Source organism: Canis lupus, chromosome 1 (assembly GCF_048164855.1).
Source record: "Canis lupus baileyi chromosome 1, mCanLup2.hap1, whole genome shotgun sequence".
NCBI classification, from domain to species: domain Eukaryota; kingdom Metazoa; phylum Chordata; class Mammalia; order Carnivora; family Canidae; genus Canis; species Canis lupus.
Window position 1 is genome coordinate 27,591,335 of NC_132838.1, and position 20,486 is coordinate 27,611,820.

The window sequence follows — 20,486 nt, forward strand, 5'->3', positions numbered from 1 at the left end:
GTTGCTAGGAATGAACCACTTCATTTCCTGACCACTGTAAGCCAGACTGATGTCTCTGTTGTTCTTTCCCAGATGTTCCCCAGAACGGCCATATTGTTGGAAGTTGTGTTTTGCCTCAAACAGAGATGGGCAAGATAAGTTAACTTAAATGATGAGCATCCATTTGGTTGACAATTGTGTTCTCTGCCATCATTAACAATAAAAATGGATATCCAATTCTAAGTTCCTACTCTGTGTTAGATAGCTAGGAGAAGTGGTGAGCAGCACATAAAGAAGTAGGAGGTATGGGCCCTGCCATTGAGGTGTTTACTAGGTAGACACACTCTCAAAATGGTGCAAGTCCATGAGTGACAGGACAAGAGCTGCACAAGGGTATCTAAGGAAGTTAACTAGATGAAGAGATCATTTCAGCTTTGGGTGTGAAGGAATTCCTTATGGAACAGAGTACCTTTGAAAAAAGATGGTCAGAGAGGACACTTTGAACATGGGAAATGTGAAAAATGATAATGAGTAGCCTGTTGGAAACGTGTTTTGGGGTAGTGAGTATACAGGATGGGCCCAAGGAAAGTCAGACGGAACCTGGGTAGAAGGGTTTAAGCCATTATAGAGATTTAAGGGAGGCTTTGAAAGTACTGAAGTTAAGGAGTATACAAATGATAAGCCTGATGAATAGTCCTGATTCTGGAAAAACAACTAATTGTGTGATACTGAACCAGGAATTTAATCTCAGGACCTTCAATTTTTAAATCTGTAGATTGAAAAGACTAGAATAGAAAATCATTCTCAATACCTGGGTACAGAAACATTTGGAAAATTATGAAGGAACAACTATAGCTCCCACAAAAATTTGAGACAGGAGAGTAACACTGGCATCTAACGGACTCCATGATGTTTTCTTACACACACAACAGTCTCACCTGAAAATGTCTACACAGCTTTCCAAGGTCTGCCATTTTGGGAGCAGAAATCTGTGTATTATTATCTGACCCCAGAAACCAATTTTGTTTGCATGAAAATACACATTCTACTATGTTCTTTTAAAACTCAAATGAGAGATCAATTAGTGACTGTTTCATGCAAATTGAGGGGAGCAGCCCATAGCCTAAGATATCCTTATGTTAAAGATACAAAGATGTTATTTTGGAAGTAGAATCCGCTTATCTCTGTTAAGCCATGCTTCATTTTTGACCTATTGAACACATTGAAGGAAGAGGAATTTGGGGATAGAAATTTTGAGTGCTTTCTGTTTTTTTAATAATAGAAATTTTATTTTGCATGAGTATCTTCCTCCAATTTTAATATATTTTCTTTCCCTAGAAATGAAACACCTCTTGTGGTGACTGAGTTACCAAAAAATATACCTATATCACTACATTTTAAGTTGTCATGTTCATAGTGAGTCTAAGTATTTATAAGAAAATGACAATTTAGTCCATATTATAAAATGCCAATCTAAAATAATGTATTGATGGTATGTATTTGAATATTGTCTTCATTTAAATCTAGACTTGTTTAGTCTGAGGAGGGGCAAGCCTTAGACTATTTCATAGTATCTTCTAGTATAGTTGCACTGAAGTTGACACGTTTTATTACAAATTACTTTTTAATTTCTCCTTATTATAGATAGATAATTTATTAAAGTTTAAAAATGATGTCATATGTGGAAAAACTATAAATGATATTTTAGCTAGTAAAGAGATGGTACAAAATATTTATCATTCAAAGGGGCTCTGTGCCTGCTGGGTTGAGAACCACTGGGTGAGATGTTCTCAAAAGGCCTTTTCAGATCAAACTTCTGTTTTCCTGCTGATGTGAGTGTGGCTGGAGCTCTTATGTGGCCAGGGAGCTCTCAGAAGCTTAGGGTATTCTTTTTTTTTTTTTTTAAACCAATACAGCCATAGATTAGTAAGTGACTCTTTAATGGACTGAAACAGCGATGTCAAAACAAATCTGTCTTTCACTAACAAAAATATATTTATCCTTGGGATATTTACCCTTGGGGTAAACATAAGCATGATATCCTTAGGACTTTTTAGTAAAGTCCTCACCAAAAACAAAGGGCTTTCCCCTCTACAGCTCCCCTCTACATGCTTCAGCATGCTTCTGGTACCCTGTGTCTGCCAAGCAGGCACTTACTCATCTGATCAATTTTAAATGACATTGGAAATGTCATGATACCCATCTTCTCCCCTTCTGCCTCTTGCATAAAAGCAATCATGGCAATATTTTTCATCATGTCTTCAGTTCTGCAAACATTGATTCATAGTTTTTATACCCTCAGCCTGCCTCGGACTCTCTCTCCAGCACACCTTGAGCAACAGCCTGGCTGGCAGCGGGTGCAAGCATAATGCAAGCCTGGGCTGTCAGTAGCCTTCTGCTTTCTTTGCCAGCTGTGGGATGTTTGTAGGGGCCCCTGGGAGATGCTCTGCTAATGAGTTACAGGCTGCCTCATCTATCCAGTGCTTTGACTATCTGCCCAATCTTTCTAAGTTCCTAACCTCATGCTTCCTCTTTCCTCCTACTAGATGTCCTTCTGGGAGACACTGGATATGGGGATAAAACATTCTAATCCCAGGGCCTGCAATCTTGTCAGTGTGTACAACCCAGGGGTCTGTTGCTTTGTTTATCTTTCCTACTTGTCTAGTGGGAGGTTTGGAGAAATGGGAAGGATTCAGATTGTGAGTTTTGGAAAAATATCTGACTGGTTTGTTGTTGTTTTTTTTAAATTCCAGTCATTAATAATAGAGGGCTGAAACTCTCTTACTTGAAAATGAAATTCTATGCTTTGAATACAGCCATTTTTTCCACTCAGATAATAAGGAAGACCTTTCACATTCTACTATGTTCTTTAAAAACTCAAATGAGAGATCAATTAGTGACTGTTTCATGCAAATTGAGGGGGAGCAGCCCCTAATAGCCTAAGATATCCTTATGTTAAAGATACAAAGATGTTATTTCGGAAGTAGAATCTGCTTGTCTCTGTTAAGCCATGCTTCATTTTTGACATACTGAACACATTGAAGGAAGAGGAATTTGGGGATAGAAATTTTGAGTGCTTTCTGTTTTTTTTAATAATAGAAATTTCATTTTACACGAGTATATATGACACATGGAACCATAACCAAGTCAGATGATGTTTCCATGTGGATACGGTCTAAAGAAAATAGAAGTAAAGACGCCCCTTGATTAAGGATGAATGTTATGAAACCTGATCATAGTTCTCCCATGGGCTTAGAAGTCAGGTCCAGTTCCCAGACAATAATAATGTGGATAATCAGAACTATATTGATTTCTGACCCCTGATATGGCCATATCTCTCCCCTGAACACAGAGGCCTTCAAAGGGTCCTGTCCATGGAAGAGATTTTAGGTGTGCCAGAGGCTGGGACATCGGTTGAATAATTTTAGTCTCAGTGGACCTGTTCATCACAGCTAAGCTTTGTGAGTGTTGGAATGATGTGTGTGTTATATTTGGGGAGGGTCCGAGCTTCAAAGGCTGTTCAACACAGTATGTGGCAACTTACATCACTTCTCAAATCTTTGTGAATTCAGATTTCTCTCTGACAAGGCCTTCCCATTAGAATGGGAAGTTCAAAAGTACAGTGCGGTTTGGATTGACTATTCAACAATAAACATCCCTGTGAATGAAAAAGTCAAAAGAAACAGCTAAATATGTTAGTCCTAAAGATCAGATACAAAGCTCTGTCATTTACAAGATATAATTTATCCATCAACTACAATGTACCTTCTTCCTTCTACTTATTTCCTCTGATCCTGTAAGATGGCTGATTATTATCATTACATCTTTGTAAGTCTGACCTTCAGGATCTGCAATAAAGGTCTTGCAAACCAAAATAGCGCAATTTGTCATGTACTGGAATTTGCCTGCTTTACAGAGGCTTTGAATTAAACACATAATTGAAGGGCTTCCTTTGTCTAAACTTTATCCATAGCTATAAAATAAGGAACAGAGAAAGGGCTAGAACTATGATGTTTCAATTGAAACCAAAACACTTAAAGTATTCTACAGTTCAAAAGACTTCTTGAGTAGATAGCCTATCACATCTATGCTGAGACATAGCTATGGTTGAATAACGAGATCTCACTGCTAATCTGTGGGGTAGTTTATTCATCACAGAAAGTATAATCAGTTAACCTAACCAAAAAGTTGGTGTTGGATATCATCCTTCTGCTGCATTCTAATCATTCAGTATTTTCAACAACTCTACAGACACTCAGTTCATGACAGTCTTTTCTCATAAGAGAAGCATTCTTAAAAGAGTAGATTGAGAGAGAATAAAAAAACACTTAGAAAAAAAATTTCCACCGACATAACTTTCCATTAAGATAATGAGTTCTTCCTTAAGAATTAAAAACAAAGAAAAATAATAGAAGTAGAAAGAAACAACAATAATCACAACAAAAACCAACCCAGGTTATGGATTTCTAGAAGCAAAAGAAAAAAAAATAAGCCATTGCATATGGAGACTTGGTTTGGAAGACTAGGCATGTCATTGAACCACTCACCAGAGTGATGGGAGAATAGGGAAGTGCCTAGATTGGTAAGGTCACTTAAAACTGGTAAATTCTATTACTTGAACATCTTAAACTAACTTCAACTCTTTCATTTGGGTCCAGGTTATCACTGGCACTTGAAGCTCAGTTTGGTTGAGCTCATAGTCTGTTGACTTAAGACCAGATCTTTCATTTTAATATGGAAACAATAAAAAAAAGACAGTCATATTGAGAGTCCTTGGAGGTCTAAAATATGGCTGTAATGACAAGTTCAATGATTCTATTTGGTGATTATCTCTAATATGCTATCACTCAGACCGTACTTTTAAAGAAGTTCCTTTTTGAAAGAAGAAACTTTAGAATTTTATCGACTATAAAACAAAAGTCTCCTCAGATTTATGGGTATTTATTTACTCTTTAAGGCAAGAGGAGTGTTTACTGCCCCATTTTCTATTTTTAGCACTATAATTTTAGTAGCTTCTGATTTTACAGAATGCTGAAGAAGTCAAGCACATTTATATTAGTTCTACTGCACAAATAACCTTGTAAAACAAAAGGTTTTACTCTGACTCATTGTAAAATAGCTAGGTTTGAGTGAGATGTTGTATGTAATGGCTTCCTTAAGTCTACTAAGGAAAACTATATTCTGTACTGTAAAACATACTTTGAAATAAGAGATGCAATGAGAAAGAAAATAGCCTGCAGTCATTCCATTCCCCCACATTGTTGGTGGCCAAATGCTTAAGGAGAGAGTAAATAAAAGCAGTGTCTTCCTTACTGCAAGATTGGATTCACTTGCTCTAGGTGATATAGAAGCCCAGAAAGGTCAAAGCATCAAGTCCTGCAAGGTTCTGCCTCAGAACAAAACTTGGACTAGGAAATGTCTCTTGCCTTTGAGCTACATGAAAGGATGTTTTTCAAATTACTGGGATATAATCTGACAGAGAATGACAATTCTTGATGGTTTAAGAACATAGGTCTTCTCCTTGGTTTTTTCTTTCATCTTTTATTTCAGCTCTATTACCTGTGCTTAATTTCTCCCCAAATGTACTATAAGGTCAGGGGAAAATATCAAAACCAGATTGACCAATTGCCCATTTTTTGATGTTGATATGCTTCAAAACTACATCTTACTGTCCCAAAATGATTTCAAGATTGAAGAGCCAAAGGACCCCAAGTGAGCTCAAAGATTTGGAGCATTAAACAAATTCAACTCCTTTCTTTAGCATGTCTTTAATATAATTTAGAGCAATTATCCCTGTAGGGAGGTCTAACATTTTGTACAGTTACATTGAAATAGTTGACCTGCCCGAGGAAACTAGAGGAATTTGAAGGGTACATTTCAAGACCATTTCTGTTGATAATAGTGTTCCAGAATTTATATTTATTAATATTGCTTTATTTTGGTCAGACTCCCACAGGAAATCCTGAGGAGTGTACGTTTCTGGCATACTTTATCTTAGATAGTTCCATCCCTTTGGTCTTGCATCCTGATTACTAGACTGAAGAGTACCTCTGAAAGCCTCTGCTTTTTAATAGAGCTGAGGATGACAACAAGCAGGAACTTCAGCACTCCAGGAAGACAATCTATCTACTTTCTCCACTTATCATTAAAATGTCTTGGAGATATAGGTCATAACTGGAAACCTATAAATGATGTCTGTGTAGTAAGCACTTCCCACAGAGCTGGAGTCCCAAGTGATTAAAATTTATCACACTGTTCTTATGGTTACAAATACTGCTGATACGTGTCATTGCTTAGAAAGTACTATTCATAACATTTTGATTTCAGTCCAAAGAGATCTTTTTTTTCCTGAATTTCCCATAAAATGCTCTTGATCTTTTTTTTTTTTAAAAAAAAGTCTAATCTGCTTCTCCTTTGAAAGAACAAAGAAAAGAGGTTGATTGTTCTGTAGTTTAAATTTTGTTTAGTGTGATATATTTATTGCCTCGTGGGATGCATCTAATTTTCCACTGGCTTTTCTGAGAAAGTAATTAGGATAGAACTCAATCCTATGCAACACACAGGCTCTAATCTCTTTCATGAATTAAAAGTTATGGTGTTTAGTATGTGGCTCTATTAAAATGATATGTAACCACAAGCCCTCATATTTAAGCAGTGCTTTGTTTTTCAAAACTCCTTGCTTTGAATGTACAAATGTAACTTTCCATTAGATAACAAAGCATGCAACTGAAATGCTTTAGAGTTAGGCCCTTAATACAGTAGGAGTTTGTCAGAACACAGGATAACAAGGCAGTCTCTCTTTTAGTCTTCTGGAGAGCTAAAGATCTAAAGTTCTGTCAATATAGTTTTCTAACCCTCATGCATTTTTTCCATGCCCCTGAGAGTTCATATCTTAAGGCCTAGGGTTAGTGCAAGAGTGTCCTCAGACATTCAGCTCTGACAAGATTTTTCTTTACCTTGTCAGAAAGCAGTGAATTAAACTGGCTTATATTCATTTGTTGAGAAAATAAGACCATGAAGACAGCATATCACCTGCTTTCCTGTCTAAATGCCTACTTCCTGAAAGACAACTTGAGGCAACTCTGGCTGAACAAATCTGGTTTGAGTTTTTATAACTGATTTCTAAATTCTGGAACTGAGTGTACCTCATAATAACATAGAGATATCAAGAAAGGAAAGAAAGCAAGATACTAATGGAATTTAACACCAAGAGTTTTTAACTCAGGAATATACTAAAACTCTTATTGTGATTTTGACTCTTTCATTACTAAAAGGTCCGATACAATCTAACCATTTTAACCAACTAATATATACACTGTTGTTCTAAAATTTAACATTCTACATCTTACATTTTAATGTAATTTAACATTACAAGGGATGCTATTTAAAGATGTTCAAAATATTTAACTCATGGTTTTAGAAATAAATGAAGAAATAAAATCTGGGCTTCTTCACTTAGAGTTCAGTGGTCAATTGACATGGATGGAACTGGAGGGTATCATGCTGAGTGAAGTAAGTCAATCAGAGAAGGACAATCATCATACGGTTTCACTCATACAAGGAATATAAGAAATAGTGAAAGGGATTATAGGGGAAAGGAGGGGAACTGAGTGGGGAAAAATTAGAGAGGGAAACAAACCATGAGAGACTCCTAACTCTGGGAAATGAACAAAGGATTGTGGAAGGGGAGGTGAGCAGGGGGATGGGGTGACTGGGTGACAGGCACAAGAAGGGCACTTGATGGGATGAGCACTGGGAGTTATACTATATGTTGGCAAATTGAACTTCAATAAAAGCAAATGAAAAACAAATAAATAAATAAATAAATAAATAAATAAATAGGAAAGGGAAAAAAAAACAGAATTCAGTGGTCAAGAGTATTTGGGGGTTAAGTAGGCAAATTGCGAGATTTGGGATTTTTTTTTTTCCAAACAAAATGTACTAGTTCGTTCCATTGCTGACATAGTTGGCTCCATGTAGCTTTTGGAGAAAATCTCTTTTTGTATAATTATCTTGCAGTTTAGAGTCACTTTGTGGTGGGAAAAAAAAGCCAGCTGGTGACTAGCTAAAATGAAATAGAAGGAGTGTTGATAGGAAGGGGGAAAAAGAATCATAGAATTGATTTTATGAATCTTACTAAAACAAACTGGAAGTGACTGACTTACTTTGTCATACAGGTATTTATTTGTTCTTGGAAACAAGTGAACCATTTTCTGGGGCTTGACAAGCATTAGTTAGCTAGAGATTTTTCATTGTCTGACAAAAGACTGGAAAGACACAATAGCACATAAATGCAACCAACACAAAATTTCTGATTGTAATGGAATTTTACAGTTAAGATACTTGACAAATTGCTTCAATCAGGGTTTCATGTGTATTTGTTATAACTCATTTGACCCATTTATATTGAGAATTATATTGAAATATGTAGGTAGACAAGATGACCCAATGACTCGAAAAACAAGCCATATCTCCTTGACACCTGAACATCATAACTGAAACTTCCCTTCAATAAATAACCTGTTGCTTTGTCTATGTGATTGTTCTTTTTGTTTTGTTTTGTTTTGCAATGTCACTGAATTTTCTGAAATAACTGACTGTTTTAGAAGATATACATCCCAGGATAACATATAGAAATATTCTAAACATCCTTAGAATTGTGGAATACCAGATGCAAAAGGAACTAAATTTTCTGTGTTAAGTCATTACTATCCAGCCTCCCCACAGGTGCTGATCCCCTCAGATAGCCCATTCTAGCTACACAAGAGTGACTATGAGTCTACCCTTACATGGAAATTTCTATGTATTGGTCTGTGTATACATTTGACATCAGAGAATAAACCTTTTCCTCTTTAACAATAAAGCTCCTCTTGCCTCCAGATAAAAAATCTACTGTTCCAGCAGTTTTACTTCTTTTGACACAGTTTTATATCTATCCTCTCACAAATTACATCTTTTGTTTTTGAAAGCATGCTCTCTTAAACTGTGGTACCTAGATATGAACTCAAAATTAAAAAAAAAAAAAAGACTACTGTGTAATGTTAACTAGGATTATTCCAACTTCTCTAGCCCAAAAAGTCTACTCCAAAATGGACTTAAATTCTACTAAACTTATATCAGCCCCACCACTCTGTTGACTCATGATTGATTCACTATTACTTAAAAACCCTAAGCCATTTTCTTCCAGTGTTTTCAATACAATCTATTTTCCTACTTGCTTTTCTTAACTCCAATACAGGGCTGTGTATTTATTGGTTATTTTATTAAAATCAATTCTGTGAGATTTGACTACTTGTTCAGCTTGCCCAGCTCGTCTGGAGCCTACTGTTATCATCATTAGACTCAATGAAATCTGAGCTCATTTGACAAGATGTCTGCCAAACCATTGAAAACAACATCCATAAAGCAACACATTCCAATACATTAAACTCTAGTCCTTAAACCGTACTTACTGATACTTAAATATTTTCTCAGGTTAGGCAAGATCTCAAATACACCATGATTTAAAAATGGACTTACTCTTTGTCATTCACATCCTTAATTACTAACAGCACTTTATTTTTAAGCAAGAATAGCATGCCTACCAAAGTAAAGATAATCCAGGAAAACAATGAATCCAAGTGATTCATTATGACCAGCATCTACTTTTGGTTATTTATCTCGTCTTTACATGAAAGTGATAATGATGAAACTTAGATTGTGTTTATCACAGTTAGATATTTTTGTTTTTCCTTAACCTCATCTAGAGTGAAGACAGGCTTAGGCAAAAGACAGTGACATCCTCTATTAAATAACAATAAAACCAATATAAATTCTCCAAGTCAAATAGAAATGTTATATGTAATAGTTGTCAAAATATGCTTCACATAGGATTTATGCTATCGCTTATTAGATACTATGAAATAATAAAAACTTAAAAATGTTGTTGGTAAAATGTAATGTAAAATAACTTTCCCCAGAAGCACACTCCACACACTAATCATAGAGAAAAGTCTTTGCATTTAACTTTAAAATGTAGGATCATCAAAATGCTTGAGCAGTCCCATGTGTAGGAGTGATAGGTCTCGCACATATTTATGATCTGCCTTAAATCCTTTCTGGAGCAAGGAGAAAAGTAAATAAAAGACACAGTCACATATTTAATGAGGGGGGAGAGAAAAATCTAAATTGGTTTGCAGTCACTGCTTTCACAAACCATTTTTATTTCAAGAATGTTATATGAAATGTTTCGGTGCTTCATTTCAGCCAACACTACCAATGTAGGGGATGTACTATACCATTCAGTGTCACAGATAAATTGTACAGACATTATTAAGCAAAAATACAGTAACAAAATAGCTTTCTAAAAAATCCATTACCCTTCAAAATTCAAGTAAGTATAATAATGCCACCTGCCATCCACAGGGTGATTCCTAAATGTCCTCATGGGGAACTCCTTCTTCTGTGACTCTGGGAAGAATTCCAGGTTACTGAGTCCAGACAGACTCATTTTCATTTAATTTAGATAGGATTTGAACAGGGATAATACAATTCCATCTGCCCTTTTTTCTCACTTAAAAATTAAACAGGGAACACATATACTGTATTTTTTATATAAATGTAGTCTGCTAAAGAATAAATAAAAATTAAAAAAATAAATGTAGTCTGCTGTTTTATTTCATTTTTCCATCTCTCACCCTGATATATCCTCCTTTTCTTTTCTCATTTTTGCAGAAAAGAATAATCAGACACTAGTAATCTCTTTGAAAGTTTCTTGGAGGTCATTTTACTCTATGACTCTTTGAACAAAAAAGTTCTTTTCACAAGAGTATATTCAATTCTTTTCCAATTGCTTGTTGTTTGTAGTTTAGCATAAATTAATCCAGCCGTAGGATAAACAGATATTCTTTGGTTAGGGGAATTCTGTTTTGAATGCTGTTTATTCTATGTAGAGCAAAGAGTAGATCCCCCATCTTTAAACCTTGGACTAAGTCATTTTACATACCTCCTGGTGCTCCTCTCCTCACACACTACACTCCAGAGAGCCCCCAAAGATATACCAGGGCCAGATTAACCAAACAATCCTAAAGAATGTCCAATGGATTGTGATTTCAGATAAACAACAAAGAAATGTTTTAATATAAGTATATTCTAAGTATTGTAGAAGATATCCTTATGCTAACACATAATTTGTTATTTCCCTGAAATTCAAATTTAACTGGATGTCCTCTATTGTATCTGACAATCCTACAAATACATCCTCTATGCCATTGTTTTAAGCCATTTTATGTAGATTTTTCCCCTCCATCTCAGATGATCTGCTGTGCCTGGTTATCATGGAAGATTCAGCTCAACTGGCTTTATGCCCTCCTCCATAAAATCTTGGCTGACTTGCTCCATCCAAACCCCAGCAGAGCTAATCATTCCCAACTTTGTGTCATCTCTGTGCCATGTATCTCCTTCAGTATAACTGAGTCACAAGCTGTATCTTAACATTTGTGTGTGTCTTGCTGTGAGGTTGCTGGGACACAGGACACTTTACTCATCTGCATCCCTAGTGCTAGAATATGCAGACACTCACAGAAGAACTTCCAGATAGGGTAAGAGCAGAGAGTTGGAGCCAGACAAAACCATTGGAATCCTGGCCACTGCCACTCTGTAATTGAAACTGTGGTCAACACAGACTCTCAGGGCCTGAAGTTTCTCATCTACATATTTTTTAAAATAAAACACCTTGGCCAAGTAATTGTTGAGAATTAAATGAAGTTATTTATAGATAAAGAACTTTCATTAAGCACAGAGTGACCAAAAGAGTTACCCTCTAATCTCACTCTCTTTGTTAAAGTGAGAAATGCTTTCAGGGGTATACCTTTTTTATCCCCAGTAATCTCTAGAGAACTTCAATTTCAATTTTCAAATCAAGTTTTAAATTGTGCTCAACTATGGTGTAATATACTCAACTTTTAATAATATGTTCTAGTTGTTTTGCCAGTTTATTCTCAAATTCTGATTTAAAGCCTTGCTTTTAGATGTTGTTCTTTTACAATCAAATAGCACTTCCAATCAGACCATATAAAATGAGCAAAACTCTGCTCTCAAAAGCTTGCAAAGGAAGAGAGTTTCTAAAAATTACTCTTGTCTCATGCGTCTGACTCACATTTATCTAAAAATAAAAGGAAAACTAGGAGAAAAAATAAACGAACAGAGGATAACGTGCAGCTTCATGTCTCTAAGTCAGATAACAAGATAATTTTTCTGCAAGCTCTATATTTCACTTTACTTTCCACAATGACCTTTCCACCCTCTAGCCCTATCACTGGAATATAAATCCATTAATGAGGAATCTTTACTTCCCCTGTCCTTTTTCATATCAATCTCAGCAGGATGCTACACTGTTCTTTGAGTTCATTCACTTTATAGCCGTTAAAAAGAAAATATAGTCTGGAGACAGCCTGTCTCCAATTGGTCAAACATAGGATGAAGGAAGAAATTCCTGAGTTTCCAGCTTTCATCTACCACTGATTTTCTATGCAAACCCTGGGGAAATTTCAAAAATTCTTTTTTTAGAAAAATCTGTGCAATGGGTTTAAAAATTTTGTTTTTGTTTGTTTAAAAAATATTTGTTTAAAAAATATTCGTTGATGTTATTTTTTAGCAGAAAATAAAAAGCTGTTAGAAGATTAATGTTTATAGTTAATCGTTCTGAAAATATGCTTTCCTGACTTGGGCACCATAGGATTTAACACCATTGCTTATTAGATGCTACAAAATGATAGCAAAGATAACACCAGTAAAATATGATAGTTACCACAACTTTCCCCAGAAGTGCACCCGTTCTAATCTAATTTGTAAAGATAAAGAAACTAGGGGCCCCTGAGTGGTGCAGTTAGCTGAGATCAACAGATTCTTGGGTTTCAGCTCAGGCATGATCTCAGGGTCATGAGATGAAGCCTTGTGACCAGACCAGCTCCGTGCTCAGTGTGAAATCTGCTTGAGTTTCTCTCTCCCTCTCTCTCTGCCCCTCCTGTTCATACTCTCTCTCTAGAAATAAATAAGACTTAAGAAAAAAAAAAAAGACAAAGAAACTAGAAGAATCTACTGAAAATCCCAGTTGAGAAATCTAGTTGAAAGAAATGGAAAAGAACATGTTGGAAACCTCAGAATAAATTGACAGACACCTCAAGAGATACATGTAGGGTGGTGCTATTCATTCAACCATTTACTTATTCATTCCTCAAATGTTTAGTGAACATATACTATAAGTAAAGCTCTATGACAAACTTTTTCTGAGTCTAACTTCCTCAATTTCCTAAGGAAATTGTCAGTGGACATTAGAACTATACTAGTAAACGTATAAAATACATAGCTCAAGGGTTAATAATTCTATGTTCTAAAATTTATCCTCTAAGAATTTTACTATTTAGGGCACCTGGGTGGTACATTTAGTTAAGTGTCTGACTCTTGGTTTTGGCTCTGGTCATGATCTCAGGGTTGTGAATTCAAGCCCCCCATGGGGCTCTGCATCCAGCATAGAGCCTGCTTGAGATCCTCTCTCCTTCTCCTTCTGCCCCTCCCATTTGTGTTCTCTCTCTCTCTCTCTCTCTAATGAATAAATAAATCTTAAAAAAAAAAAGCATTCACAGAGCTTTGCCACCTTTCAGATAACATTTGCACTTTTAGAGCAGTGTGGCCTTATCCTGAAGACACAATAACTTTCACTCAGCACTGCATATGCCCAATGATACTCCCTTCTCTGCAAAGTAAACTATGAGGGTTACTAAAAACTTCAAAGACATTCCTGATCTTGAAATTGTCTGATATTAAAAGAGTCTGTAATGAGGCAGGCTCACTAACTCACACAGTTTCTGAAGAGCTCAGTGCTGGCCTGGCTCCAATAACCAAAAACAATATTTACTGTTTGCTTATTATATGTCGTGCTGTAGTACATTTCTCCTTCTGCTAGTTGGGTATCATATATATAAACCTAATGTAACAAAAAACTCAAAAGCTGTCCTGGAATGTCTATTTGATAACACTTAGTATAAGACGTAATCCATACCAAGGAAAGATGAACAATACTTTGAGATCCAAATTCTAACATTCCCATGGGTATCTTGTGCAATTAAACTTAAAAGAGCTGTTTCTTTAGAGTAGGTATGTGTATTTTAAAAGAAAAGGGGAGCAGAATGTATGCAGGTACATACAACTCTGTGTGTTTTCCTAGAAGTAGCTTTTTTAAGATGGCTTAAGAATTCCATTTTGGGACCATGTCCAGGCATATAATCTGGAATGATGGCTTGTGCTTTTCCCAGGAAAGTCTTACCAGCACATAGCCACAGAAGACACACACAGAGCAGAGATGGAGAAAAAATGAGACGAGGGGAGTCAATCCAGGGTATCAATAAATGCCAGAGCTTCATCATCTCATATCTAGGTAAATTTCTTCCAATTAAGGGAGGGAAAGATTTTGAAATAACAAAACCTTACCATGAACATCTCAGCAAAGCACACTGAACACCATGCACAGGTAACCCTGTGGCATGCAGAAGCCTCTGAAACCAATTAGAACCACCTTGTCTGTTAGAAGTGCTCTCAGTACATTGCATGCAGGAACCACAAAAATAAGACCTCACATCCTCGTCCTAAAAGGATGATTCTAATGAAAATCAGGAAGACAATTAAAAGAGATGAAGTACACTTCTACCACACTGCTTGAATTTTTGGAATAAGCATGAATCATTTTTACAAAAACAGTAAAAATATTCCTAAAGAGAAAAACAAAAGAAAAGAGGGAGGGAAGGGGGGAGAAAAGGAGGAAACACGCTTTACTCTTGGAGAATGGATATTCATAGGAGCCTGCAGATTGCAAGAGTAGGGAACACAACCCAGTACCTTTAGCCACTGGCTCTCTAAAGCACTTTATGATGGCTGAATCCTGCCCCCATACAGATTAGTGTAGGAACTTTGGATCAGCTTTTGTTTTCCCTTAGTTTCTCAGTAATTCCCTTTGAGTGCTGCCACATACAGCACTGAAAAGAAAAAAAGAATCCCCTCCAACTTCAGAGAAACAGCCAAGAGGCTTCTCACTCAACGTTTTCCACACTGATAGAAAATAATCATTCTAGACCTCTTTCTCTCTCCCTCCAGTGGCGCATGTTTCTTTGTAGACACAACTAGAGAGGTTGAACAGTTTCTCCCATATTTTCAGGTCAAGGCAGAAAGGCTAGAGTTGTTCAGATGTTTACTGAATGCCTAATAAGCACAGAAACATTATACTTGGCACTATACAGGTCCAAAGAAATAAAAGATATGGTTCCCACTGGAGCAAGAAAAATATATAAGAAAAAATTTGGCATATTAGCAGCAAAACAAGAGATTTCATAAGGTTACTGCTAAAGGCAAATGTACAGACCATGAGAGCTTTCTTAACCAATGTAGTGCATTTAATATGCACTGTTTTCTTTAAAAAGGGATTCACCAGAAACTGCTAAGTGCACATATATAGACACAATCCCCAATTTGTTAGAATAAAAGTTTCTAAAATTATCAGAAGTTATAAAAATGTACAGTCTAAACGACTATAAGAAGAACAGAGATTAAGAATAGGTGACATTTATTGAGCATTTTTACCATTCCAGGTACTGTACTAAGTGCTCTTAATGCTTTGGCTCAATTAATTCTTGCAACTAACAAATGGGAGTTCCATGCAGTCAGCTTCATTATTCTCATAAAAGGACAAAGATCTGGACAACTGGGTGGCTGAATGGTTGAGTGTCTGCCTTTGGCTCAGGGTGTGATCCTGGGGTCCTGGGATCGAGTCCTACATCAGGCTCCCCAGAGGGAGCCTGCTTCTCCCTCTGCCTGTGTCTCTGCTTCTCTCTCTGTGTGTCTCTCATGAATAAATAAATAAAATCTTTAAAAAAAAAGAGGACAACGATTACAAGAAAGACTCAAGAGTGTATTGGCAAACTGGCTCATGGATAAGACTGAGAAAAAAGTTTTGAGGAAAATGGACCTTTTACTGGACAGATTAGAAACAATCTGTAAAGAAAAGTATATGGACAATTCATTCATATTGCATCATTCAAACCTTTCTGAACACCCAAAGTCTGCAAATCCCTCCCTTTGATGATGATAATAAAGAAGGGAAAAATGATAACTTGTTGCCTTTGGAGAGATAATGATAAAGCCGTGTAAGGTGATAGGATGGTGGGAAGGTGAAGAGAGAGGATACAGACAATACAATAGGGAGTAAGTCTTATTATGGAGATATGAGCAAATGTAGAAGAATAGTGGTGGAAACACACAGTCCACCCATTAAAGCTGGGAACGTATCTGCAGAGGCAGTCTGGGCTGATTGGGACCTAACAGACTGGCAAATTTCACCTGAAAAACAAAGGGTGAGGAACATGTCTTATAGAGAAGTAGGTACAAATGCATGAACATTTTGAAGCCAGATTTTTCATGGGGGAAAAACTATGCAGCTCTAAAATGGAACAAAGTGAGGAAGTGCTTAGGGTGAGCTTGGCCACTGCCTGCAGGAAAATAGAACAGTGGGAGAAAGGCAAAACCAGTTAAGGTGAGAAGGGGGGACAAAGAAGGAATGGTTAAGAAATTATGGTTGATATCAAGAATCAGGAAAGCCAAGTGCTTCTCCTTTTCTAGCTCAGAAAAAGGCATCATAATTCATTCAGTTGTTCAACCCAGAAACTGAGGTGTCATGGATGCTTCCTTTCATTCTCTCATTCCCTACACCTCTTTGGCCATCAAATCCTTTGGCTCTGCTTCCTAAACCTCTCTCCTGTCTGCTCACTTCTCTACACCCTCAGTGCTAGTGAACTAGGACAAGTCTCTGTGTCCTCTTGCCTGGCTAGTGCAAAGCCTGCTAACTGTGCCCCTCCAGCCCTTTTGTCCTCTTCGGCTAGCACAAACTTTGTGAAAACACAAATCCAATCATGTCCCTCTCTAGGGGGTTTCCAGTGCCTTTAAGGTAAAGTGCAGACTGGTTCTTGTACTTCATGAAGCCTAGCCTCCACTTACTGTTCCCCTTCCCAGGTCCAGACCCCCAACTCTCAGCTCCACCACTCCCAGCAAACATAAATACTGTGTAATCCACTCCTGCTGAGTCACTTCCCTTTCCTGCAGTGCCTCAAGCACTCTCTTCTCCAGTCTTTTACTCATGTCATTTTCTCTGTTGAAGCACTTTCTCCAGGTCTCACATGGTTGACTCCAATGCACCTTGTAGGTTCCGACTCACCCACCATTATTTCTTGGGAGACTTCCTTGATCTTCCCAGCTGCATCCTCCCTCCACGACTACCAAATACATTGTTCTTCTTCTTCCCTAGCATTTAGAGATCACTGTTTACTTATCTGTATTCTTACTGACTCTGGGCCAATACTGAAGGGGGATGAAAGATCAGTATAGACAGTGGATGAATCCAGTGAGGATCAGAGACCAACTCCAAGAGCAAACCAGTAGGACAGCTCAGGTTTAGTCAACATTGATCCAGGGGATTCCGAACAAAATCAGAAGAGGGGGTACCAAAGTGTTTTGTCTGCTTGCATCTGACAGCATAGGTTAGTGGAAGTCAAGAAACTGAGTGTCCCATGAGAACTGAGAAAGGATCTCTTTAGAGCTGAGATCCAGAACGTCCCATAGAGAAAACAGCTTGCATGTAAAGTCTGGGCCAAGTTGAGGGTAAGAGAGTTAGGGAAGCTACCAAAAAATGATCTGGATGGGCAGATAAGAGAAAGATAGAAATTAGTTTTTAGTTTTCTACCATAATAAATACCTAAAATATGAGACATTCAATTATAAGCAGTGCAATAGATAGTAATTATAATTTACTCTCTAAAATAACACGTACTTCACAAAAGAATGCAAGAATATAAGTGTATCATCTCCTAATTTGAAATAGTCTCTCTTTCCCTATCCTCTACTTTGCACGTGAACTTTGGTTAATTCTTTCACTGTAGCAATCTTTCCTGGTGTTTATCAGAGTCTCTGTATTGGCTAGAACAAAGCAAAGACCAAAACCAAATGCACTGAGCTCCCTTCCCTCAAGAAGGAAAGTAGAAGGCCCCAGATTTGGCTTCCTGAAATTCAAATAAATATCTGAATATTTGGAAGGGTCAGAAGACAGGGCAGGAAACGACACTAGGTAAATGAGTGTGGTGGTACCTGACAGAGGCATCAGTTATGCATGGTGCACTTCTGTGCTTTAGATCTGTATCTCATCTGTGCAAGTTGGTGATTGGTTGCTTTGCAGCATCTGTCTAGAGGTAGGAAAAGCTGGACATTATCTGGGCTTTACATTGTGTAAAAAGTCTGATAACACTTTCTGTTTTTCAAGAATAATTTAAGCTTTTCTGAACTTTTTTGGGTAAAAGCACACTTAATCATCATGCAGCAAAGCTGGAAACTGGCCAAATGCAGGACAATCAAAAGGCTTTCTCTCAAAAAGCCCTAACCGGATACCTTAGCTTTGGATAAGTACTAGCGGGAGAAATGCAAGGACCTTGGTTCTGGAAATCTTCAAAAACCCTCTGAGTTAAAGCAGATCCTTCTACCCTTTGGAGTAAAACTCAAGACTGGAGCATGAAAAGGAGTAAATAGTGCATGCATAATAATCTTTATTCAATACATAGGGAATATGAAAGTTTACAATCACAAGCCATAAAGATCATTCTTAAGCAAAAATTTCTTCCTTAAGTGAGTTGTTTGAATGTCTTTCGTCCCTTCCCCCCACCAAAATAAACCAAACTATTACTACCTCCGCAGTTTCATACTAAAATACAAGGTTATATATAATCTGGGAAAACCTAAGCTAAGCACATCCTTCCAAATTACTCTAAGTTATGTTTCTTGTAGCTCCTCATGTTAGAGGCTCAAACTGTATTTTCAGGGTATTTATCACATTTTATGCCTCTAACTCTGATGCTGGGCCTTATGGGGCCTATTCTAAGGAAGGTGATAGACAATTTAAGTGAATCCCTCCTTCCTTAACAAACAAAACTAACTGCCAGTGCTCTGGAGATGTCATCAGTCAGATAGTTTGTTCCTCCTTGATAATAAAACACTCATTTTATTTTATGGACAGTAGTGAAAAGAAAGAAAAATCAAGGATTTGAAAATGTATTGGTTGAGAGTCACTGGTTCTAATTTTGCTTTGTCCTTGACTATAGTTAATTCTGTGCCTCACTCACTTGCTCTACAACTAAGGGTTGGTACTAAAATGTTCTCCAAACCTCATCCTAAAATTCCAGGAGTTCTCGACCAATTTTACAGGTATACTATAAGAAAGCATATAGAATTTGTTTTATATGTCAGATATCACTGATTTGTCTTCAAGTTTCAAGTTTACTTCACATTTCTTCCTTTTTAAAAGATATTCACCTATGTTTTAATACTTTCATAGTCTAATATTTTATTTTATTTTTTCTTAACTTTTAAGGTTTAATGTAAGATATAAACATTGAAAGGGACTTGTCAAAATTTTCAGTATTTTTCTTTTTCTCTGGTTAAATCTTATACATTTGGTAACATTTTTAAAATTTTTTTATTGGTATAGTCTAATATTTTAAAATGCTAATCTACTTGGCACTTTATAAATGTTAAAATTTAATGCAAGGCAAAGTTACATGAATCTCAAATATTAAATAAACATTAATTCATACTTATCAAAAAAAAGGTATAAAGGGCCTTGAAACTTATTTTGAATTTTTAATTTCCCAAAATATGTCAGAATACATATTTTTACTTAAAGGCTTTGAAGGTTTTGACTGAATTGTGAATGTGGTAAGAGAGATAAACAGAGAAAAACTAAAATTATAAGATCTTATTTTGTAACATCTAAGAAATAATGTCAGCCTAGAAAAATATAAAACACTGAGTGTCGTATTGTATTCATTTTTATCTCATTCTTGCTTGATACCTTAGCAGATGGCACATTCCACAAATTAATATATGCAGAGAGCAATCCTTTTCTAATCCTTAAGTCCATATATTCCCATGAGTAGCAACATTAAGGTGTCGTTGCCTTGAGCACTAAGTATTGTTTTTGGAAAAAACAACAACAACAACAACAAAATATCCTCTCCTCTGCCTCTACTCCAATTTCCTATTTCATGTTGCAATAACTCACACTATTCTGAAAACTTCTGTCACAGACTTTTTGGCCTCTTTGTAGCTCATGCTCTATGGAATACCTGTCTATTCTTCCTCCTTCAATAAACATTTACCAAGATTGAGCCCTGTGTCAGGCTCCCCACTCAGTGGGAAATCTGCTTGTCTTCCTCCCCCTCTGCTCATGCTCTCTTTCTCTCACAAATAAATAAATAAAATCTAAAAAAAAAAAAAAAAAAAAAAGGAAGGAAGATGGAAAATACTCCAGATACTGGGAATATAGTCCACACAGGCAGTTTGAGAGAGCATGTCATGCTCTATTTTAAACAAGTGGAAAGTTATCTCATTAAATGAGGGGAAAAAAAGCAGGATATGAAACTGGAAAGTTAACGGATCTTTAA